Source organism: Balaenoptera ricei, chromosome 1 (genome assembly GCF_028023285.1).
Source record: "Balaenoptera ricei isolate mBalRic1 chromosome 1, mBalRic1.hap2, whole genome shotgun sequence".
NCBI lineage: Eukaryota > Metazoa > Chordata > Mammalia > Artiodactyla > Balaenopteridae > Balaenoptera > Balaenoptera ricei.
Window position 1 is genome coordinate 37519849 of NC_082639.1, and position 8626 is coordinate 37528474.

At 42.4% G+C, this 8626-nt stretch overlaps 1 pseudogene; it reads left to right on the top strand.

The window, feature by feature from the left end:
- Positions 1-2333: 2333 nt before the first annotated feature.
- LOC132349533 (small ribosomal subunit protein uS8-like) lies at positions 2334-2723 on the top strand (annotated as a pseudogene).
- Positions 2724-8626: the final 5903 nt, after the last annotated feature.

Genomic DNA, 8626 nt, shown 5'->3' on the forward strand with positions numbered 1-8626 from the left:
CTTTCCTACCCCTTCACCATACTTCTTGGGATTACCCTCAAATAAGCTCCTTGTGCTTTCTCAGGGGCTACTTAGGGGAACACAGACTAAGACAGAGGGTCTTCCTTGTGCAGCATCAGCAAAGCCTTCCCTCAAGCCCAGGCACAGTTTGTGCTCCCTCCTTCCACCCGCTTTGCTCCAACTCCTGGAGGGTTCGTCATACTATCCTGAAGCCTTTCTAATTGCAGGTCTGCCTGGCCCACTTTGAACAGCTCAGAGCTGATGCCCTGTTCTTCCTTGTCTTCCTTGCTCACAGCACACCAGAACTGCTCATTGCATGTCTGCTGAACGGGCTGAATGGTTGGAAGTCCTTCTTACATTTGATCTGATTAATCCTCATCACCTCCCAGGAAACCTTGTATTACCCATTAGCTGAGAACTATATACAGGTCAAATCAAGATACATAAAGTTGTAACAGTGTCAGAATAAATTCTTCTTCAGTGTGAACCAGAAATCAGCTAGAAAAACATATCCAATAATTTATTACATTTAGATATTTAAATTTTGACAGTTTTCCTTTAAAAATACCCACTGCTTATGCTGGGTGTTTGATTTAGGTTGTGAAGATAAACTGAGGTAATTTTTTAAAATTTCTGCTTATTAATAAAATGCAAATGCACTGCTTGAAATGAAGGCAAGCAGGCTAGTCTGGGACCAGAGATATCTGAAGAGAAACACGTCTTTCTGCTTTCAGTGAGGTGCCCTTATGAAACGATATAAAATGGTAGATAAGAGCGCAGATTTTGAAGCCAGCCTGCCTCTGTTTCAATCTGTTTCCACCACTTACAGCCATGTGATCTGGAACCATTTACCCAATCCATCTATTTATTAGTTGCCTCAATTACAAATCAGAGACGATAATAGTACCTATCTCACAAGGTTGCTGTTATTGAGATGGGGATGGGATGATAATCTTGCTGTTGTTTTCGGCTCATCCCTGCAGGCTTCTCACTGCCTTCTTCCTCCTGCTCCAGCAGACAGCACCCTACTCCATGCCTGTCATTCCTGCACTTCCCTCCCCCTTCCCCTATCCAGCCACTTCCTCAACCTCATCTCCCTTCCCTCACTACGTGGGCCTAGCCCAAGATCTCTCTCCATTGTGGTCCCTCCCACCTCTCTCACCTCCTTCTCCCTACCTCACCTCTCTCCTCTAGTTGAGGATATAGGGATATAGGAGAGGTATATTTGTAGGTCTCAGAATGGAAGTTCAAGAGGTTACAATGGAATGATGGAGAAGCAAGGCAAGGAAGAAGGGCTGGGTCAGCGGAGGCGATGTATAGAACAGGTGAGAGGAGGGTCAGAAAGGCAGGGGGACACCAGTGAATGGGATTCATCCTGAGAGTCTCTTGGAGGAGGAAGCATTAAACCTGACCCTTTTCTACCCAGGGCAGTGCTATTCTCGTCCTACCCTAGGACCTTAGGTGAATCCCTCATTCTAAGTGTCTGGAAGAAGTAATTGAACCAAAGTCATCTGTCTTTCTCACAGATAAAGGTGCCAAGTCTGCCACTTTGAAGAGAAGGTCCTCTAGTTTCCAGCCTTCCCCAATCTTACAGCATCACCTTGGCTGTATCTGGGAAGTGGGCGATAAGAGTACTCTGCTTCTTATCTATAAAACACTGGCTCTCTGGCTGTAGACCTAATTTAGATTATAATCTCCTAGAAACATGTCTAGCAGTGCCACATAGGAAAAAGCATAAACTGTGGTGTCAGATAGACATAGGTTCTATTTTCAGCTCTGCCACTCACCAGTCACATGAGTTTGAGCAAGTCATTAACCTCTCTGAGCCTCAGTGTCCTCATGGGGGTTGAAGTCCCCACCTCACAGGTTATAGGAAGAATTAAGTGAGGTGATGTGTGAAAGCCTCACAACTGTGAGGGCTGAGACTGGGCCAATTTGTTCACCATTTGTAGTTCAATGCCTGGCACAGACTGTGCCCTCAATAAATATTTGTTATAATTGAATGAATGAGTAGGTACCTAACAAACCGTAGCCAGGTATCCCTTTGTCTGGACTGATTCTGGCTGATTGCAATGATACTCTGCCCTGACACAGTCCAAAAAAACCTCACTGCATCGAATCCTGAGATAGTGGCACACTAGTCTAATGTGCCTGGGAGATTGCATCATGTCCCACAGGTTAAAGGGGGCTTGTGTGAAACGAAAGTTTCAATAATATTGATTGTGCCACCGAGGAGTTTAATATAGTGCTTCTCAAACCTTAACGTGCCTCCAAGTCACCTAGGGCTCTTGTTAAAATGCAGGTTCTGCCTGCCATCTTTCTGTGCCGTCATAATGGTGCACATGAATGTCCTGGCTGATATTCTCAAGAGCATCAACAATGCCAAAAAGAGAGGCAAATGCTAGGTTCTTATTAGGCTGTGCTCCAAAGCCATCGTCCAGTTTCTAGCTGTGATGATGAAACGTGGTTATACTGGCCAATTTGAAATCACTGATGATCACAGGGCTGGGAAAATTGTCGTGAACCTCACAGGCAGGTTACACAAGTGTGGAGATCAGCCCCATATTTGATATACAACTCAAAGATCTAGAAAAATGGCAGAATAACCTGCTCCCATCCAGTCAGTTTGGTTTCATTATACTGATAACCTTAGCCGGCAGCATGAACCACGAAGAAGCGAGACAAAAACACACAGAGGGAAAATCTTGGGATTCTCTTTCTAGGGATGCAATACATACAATGCAAATAAAATGCCTCAGTGGGGAAAAAAAAAGCAGGTTCTGAGTCAGTAGCTCCAAGTGAAGGTCTGACAAGCTCCCAGGTGATGCTGAGACTGCTGGCTTGGGGAACCTCATTTTGAGTAGCAGGGGTCTAATACAGGGGTGAACGAACTTTTTCTGTAGGGGGCCAGACAATAAATATTGTAGCTTTGTGAACTGTATGATTCCTGCTGCAACTGCTTAACTCTGCCAGTACAGAAAAAGAGCAGCCATAGACAACATGCAAATAAATAAGCATGATAGCGTTCCGATAAAACTGTATTTACAAAAACCTGGGGCAGACCGGTTTTGGCCTGTGGGCTGTAGTTTACTTACCCTTTATCTAATGTAGTTAAAATCAGCATATCATTCTTTTAATGGACATCAGTGAGCTTGTCACCTGAGAGCCCAAAAATTCCCTCTTATGTGGTAACTTCCCCTTCCTCCAGATCTACCTCCCCCTCCCCACAATCTATATGATGCCAGGAGCAGAGCACCCACTACCAGGCTCTCATAAAGGGACTCTGACTCCAGACTCCAGCAGATTGGTTCAAGGTGGTGGCACAACTCCAAGGGGCATCATTCACATTCTATTCCACAGAATGTTGTGCTCCAGGGCTGCCCTTTACATAGAAAACAAGGTGAAGGCCTCCTTAAGCTGTGAACTTGGCTGAACTGGGTACCTGACTAAAGTGGACTACTCATAGCCTTTCCTTAAGATTCTAGAATTAGGTCTAGGAGATTCCTGTTTTAGTCTGCCCGTCTGTTCTCTTAAATGGAGGATACATACGTGGAGATGGAGCCTTTTTTTTTTTTTTTTTAACTCTGTTTATTGGAATACAGAGAAAGTAGAGAGAAAGAATGAAGCATATATTCAGAGAGAAACAATGGTGAGAGCTGGTGAGAGGGGCTTCCTGGGTTTTCAATAGCACTGCAATCACTGGCTCCAGGTCATGCCTGAGGTCCAGCTGCATCCTTGCCCTTGGGTTCTAGGAGAGGACATTATATAAATTCATTTTTCTTTTGCTTAAATCCAGTAGAACTCTGTTGCATGCAAACTACAGTCCTAATAGCATTAGCAAGTAACAAAAAAGTTCTTCAGCAGAATTCAAATTTTGTAGGATTTTTTTTTTAAATCAATGTATAGATTGTTGCAAGAGCACATATTTTTGTTTGAAACTGGATCTTCCTCACAATAGAGTATGTGGTATTTCATAAACTAAAGTACATCCATATTCTAATTATCCACATAGTAATACGTCATTTTGTCACTTGTATAATAATTCTTGGCCCCTTGCTTTGGTTAGGGTTCAGCGGCAGAGAAAACTATTCACTTGGGCAGAAAGGGATTTAGTGCAAGGTATTAAATGGCTTACAATGTTGCTAGATGGGCTAAGGAAACAGACTCCAGGCTGATCATCATGGGTGAGTTCTCCAATGCACCTGGCAGAACTGGGCTGTGAAGGAGACTGCTGCTCCTACCAAAACAGGAGACCCACCTGCTGAATCAGGGAGTAACCGCCCATAGGCACTAGCTCTGGAATCCTGCCACGTCTTCCATACCAGGAAGTTACCTGCCAAATTAGGGAGCCATCACCTCTGTTTCCAGGTCCAGATCAAGCTGCTTCCCTCTAAACCATCAGAACCAGCAAGACAGATGCCTCAGACTCTCCGTCTTAACTGTTCATTTTCAGGTTCCCGGTGAATGCATTTGAATGAAGGAACCTTTGTCTCATTCAGAACCCTAGCAGCAAAGGAGTCTGGGAAATGTAGTTTTAAACTTTTCAGTCTCTTCATTCCAGGAAGACACACTGTAATGAGACTGGAACAGATGGTGAATGAGCCAGTCCACTGAATTAGCCACACCCCTAATTGACCACACCGTTGTAAAACAAAAATTATATTTTTGTGAAGAAAATGTAAATATGAGCAAACAATAACACAGTAGTTCACTGCACTTGTCAGACTGATGCTACATAATTCAGACCTCCTCTCTTTTTGCCAGATAGCATTATTAGTTGTGTATTCTTGCCTACTTAGGCAACTGGAACAGCTTGTAACATCTCAATCATTATGATGAGTGAAGAGATTTATTCACTCATTCACTTATTCAACAGAAATGTTTTGAATGCCTGCTGTGTGCCAGCCATTGTTTTTGTGCTGCGGCTATAACAGGGAACAATGAATGTTACATCCTACTAGGTCAAGATTCCCTTTGATAATTCCCTCTGTCTCTGTGAGACTGAAAGGATCCTGGGGGTTCTGCTGACATAGGCAAAAACAAAGCAGTTGCAATGGTTAATGAACCTTAAGTACTTGGCTTTTTAAACCCAAAAGGTGCAAACATTTGATCAAAGCAGGCAGTAACATGTAAATCAACTTTATTGACATAAAAACTGTGTAAACAGAACTAGAACACAAAATTTCACAATTTGTATGGAGACACAAAAGACCCCGAATAGCCAAAGCAATCTTGAGAACGAAAAATGGAGCTGGAGGAATCAGGCTCCCTGACTTCAGACTATATTACAAAGCTACAGTAATCAAGACAGTTTGGTACTGGCACAAAAACAGAAATATAGATCAATGGAACAGGATAGAAAGCCCAGAGGTAAACCCACGCACATATGGTCACCTTATCTTCGATAAAGGAGGCAAGCATATACAGTGGAGAAAAGACAGCCTCTTCAATAAGTGGTGCTGGGAAAATTGGACAGGTACATGTAAAAGTATGAAATTAGGGGCTTCCCTGGTGGCGCAGCGGTTGAGAATCTGCCTGCCAATGCAGGGGACACGGGTTCGAGCCCTGGTCTGGGAAGATCCCACATGCAGCGGAGCAACTAGGCCCGTGAGCCACAACTACTGAGCCTGTGTGTCTGGAGCCTGTGCTCCGCAACAAGAGAGGCCGCGACTGTGAGAGGCCTGCGCACCGTGATGGGGAGTGGCCCCCACTTGCCGCAATTGGAGAAAGCCCTCGTACAGAAACGAAGATCCAACACAGCCAAAAATAAATATAAATAAATATAAAAAAAAGCGATTAAAAAAAAAAAAAAGAAATTAGAACACTCCCTGACACCATACACAAAAATAAACTCAAAATGGATTAAAGACCTAAGTGTAAAGCCAGACACTATCAAACTCTTAGAGGAAAACATAGGCAGAACACTCTGTGACATACATCACAGCAAGATCCTTTTTGACCCACCTCCTAGAGAAATGGAAATAAAAACACAAATAAACAAATGGGACCTAATGAAACTTAAAAGCTTTTGCACAGCAAAGGAAACCATAAACAAGACCAAAAGACAACCCTTAGAATGGGAGAAAATATTTGCAAATGAAGCAACTGACAAAGGATTAATCTCCAAGATTTACAAGCAGCTCATGCAGCTCAATAACAAAAAAACAAACAACCCAATCCAAAAATGGGCAGAAGACCTAAATAGACATTTCTCCAAAGAAGATATACAGATGGCCAACAGACACATGAAAGAATGCTCAACATCATTAATCATTAGAGAAATGCAAATCAAAACTACAATGAGGTATCATCTCACACTGGTCAGAATGGCCATCATCAAAAATCTACAAACAATAAATGCTGGAGAGGGTGTGGAGGAAAGGGAACACTCTTGCACTGTTGGTGGGAATGTAAATTGATACAGCCACTATGGAGAACAGTATGGAGGTTCCTTAAATAACTACAAATAGAACTACCATACGACCCAGCAATCCCACTACTGGGCATATACCCTGAGAAAACCATAATTCAAAAAGAGTCATGTACCAAAATGTTCATTGCAGCTCTATTTACAATAGCCAGGACATGGAAGCAACCTAAGTGTCCATCATCGGATGAATGGATAAAGAAGATGTGGCACATATATACAATGGAATATTACTCAGCCATAAAAAGAAATGAAATGGAGGTATTTGTAATGAGGTGGATGGAGTTAGAGTCTGTCATACAGAGTGAAGTAAGTCAGAAAGAAAAACAAATACAGTATGCTAACACATATATATGGAATCTAAGGGAAAAAAAAAAGGTCATGAAGAACCTAGTGGCAAGATGGGAATAAAGACACAGACCTACTAAAGAATGGACTTGAGGATATGGGGAGGGGGAGAGTTGAGATGTGACAGGGTGAGAGAGTGTCATGGACATATATACACTACCAAATGTAAAATAGATAGCTAGTGGGAAGCAGCCGCATAACACAGGGAGATCAGCTCGGTGCTTTGTGACCGCCTGGGGGGGTGGGATGGGGAGGGTGGGAGGGAGGGAGATGCGGGAGGGAGGAGATATGGGAACGTGTGTATATGTGTAGCTGATTCACTTTGTTATAAAGCAGAAACTAACACACCATTGTGAAGCAATTATACTTCAATAAAGATGTTTTAAAAAAAAAAAAACTGTGTAAAAAAATCTACAGTAGAGATTTTTTTTAATTAATTAATTAGGTTGTGCCGGGTCTTAGTTGCGGCAGGTGGGCTCCTTAGCTGTGGCTCGCTGGCTACTTAGTTGCAGCTCTCCGGCTCCTTAGTTGTAGCATGTGAACTCTTAGTTGTGGCATGCACGTGGGATCCAGTTCCCTGACCAGGGATCGAACCTGGGCTCCCTGCATTGGGAGCGCAGAGTCTTTAACCACTGTGCCACCAGGGAAGTCCCTAGAGATTTATTTTTTTAAAAAAAAACCTCTCTTGACCAAAATTTCATCAAGATTTGAAGATCCTTAAGAATTTTGCCTTGTCTGCTTTACTTTTATGCCAACTAATCTTTGGTAGTGTGTAATGGAAGAGCAAATATAATTTATCTTTCCTTATACTGAAATCACTCAGATAAATGCAGTCTTTAAGGGTCAAGTATTTTTGCTGACTTGTTTGCATTTTTTTCTCCCATTCATAAGGATGAAAAGGTATATATATAAAGTGAAATGCAGAGAAGATGTAGCAGGAAGTTTCAGGCACCAATTAGAATCATTACTGATGTCATTATTGATTGATGCCAAACCAGAAAAAAAAAGAGAACAAACAACAAAGGTGTTCATGAATTTGCTGATTCATTCATCCACTAAGTATTCATTAAAAACCTATTATATTAGTTATCTATTGTTGTGTTACAAATTTCCCCAGAACTTAGATGCTTAAACCAATAATAATCATATATTATCTCTCATAGGGAGCAACTTGTTGCAGTGGTTCCATCTTAGATTCTCTCATAAGGTTATAGTCAGATGCCAGTCAGAGCTGCAGCTATCTGAAGCCTTGACCAGGGTTGGAGGATCTACTTTCAAGGTGCCTTCCTCCCATGACTGATAACTTGGTGCTGACTATTGGTGGGAGACCTCAGTTCCTCTCCACGTGGGCCTTACCACAGTGTTTCTTGAGTGACCTCACAGCATGCCCTGGCTCCCCCTGAGCAAGTGATCCAAGAGCAAGAAAGCACCAGGATGAAGCCATATCCTTTCTATAACCTCAGAAGTCATATACTGTCACTTCTACCACATTCTATTTGTTAGAAGCAAGTCACTAAGTCTGGTCCACATTCAAGAGGAGGAAAATTAGACTTCTGCCTTGAAAGGGGAGTGTCAAAGCATTTGTGGACATATTTTAAAACCACCACACCTATTATGTGCAAATACTAGAATACCATGTGTATAAAACAGACATGACCCTTGTGGAATTTACAGACAAGAGGAGGAGAGAGGCTTTAATTTAATGAGCACACAAATAGTTGCAAAATTACAACTGTGATAAGCTCTGTGAAGGAAAAGTACACAATGTGATGAGAGAGAATAATAGGGGAGCCTGGGGTGTCCTGAAGGAGGGATGTTTTAGTCAAGATCTGAAGGATGAATAAGAGAGGG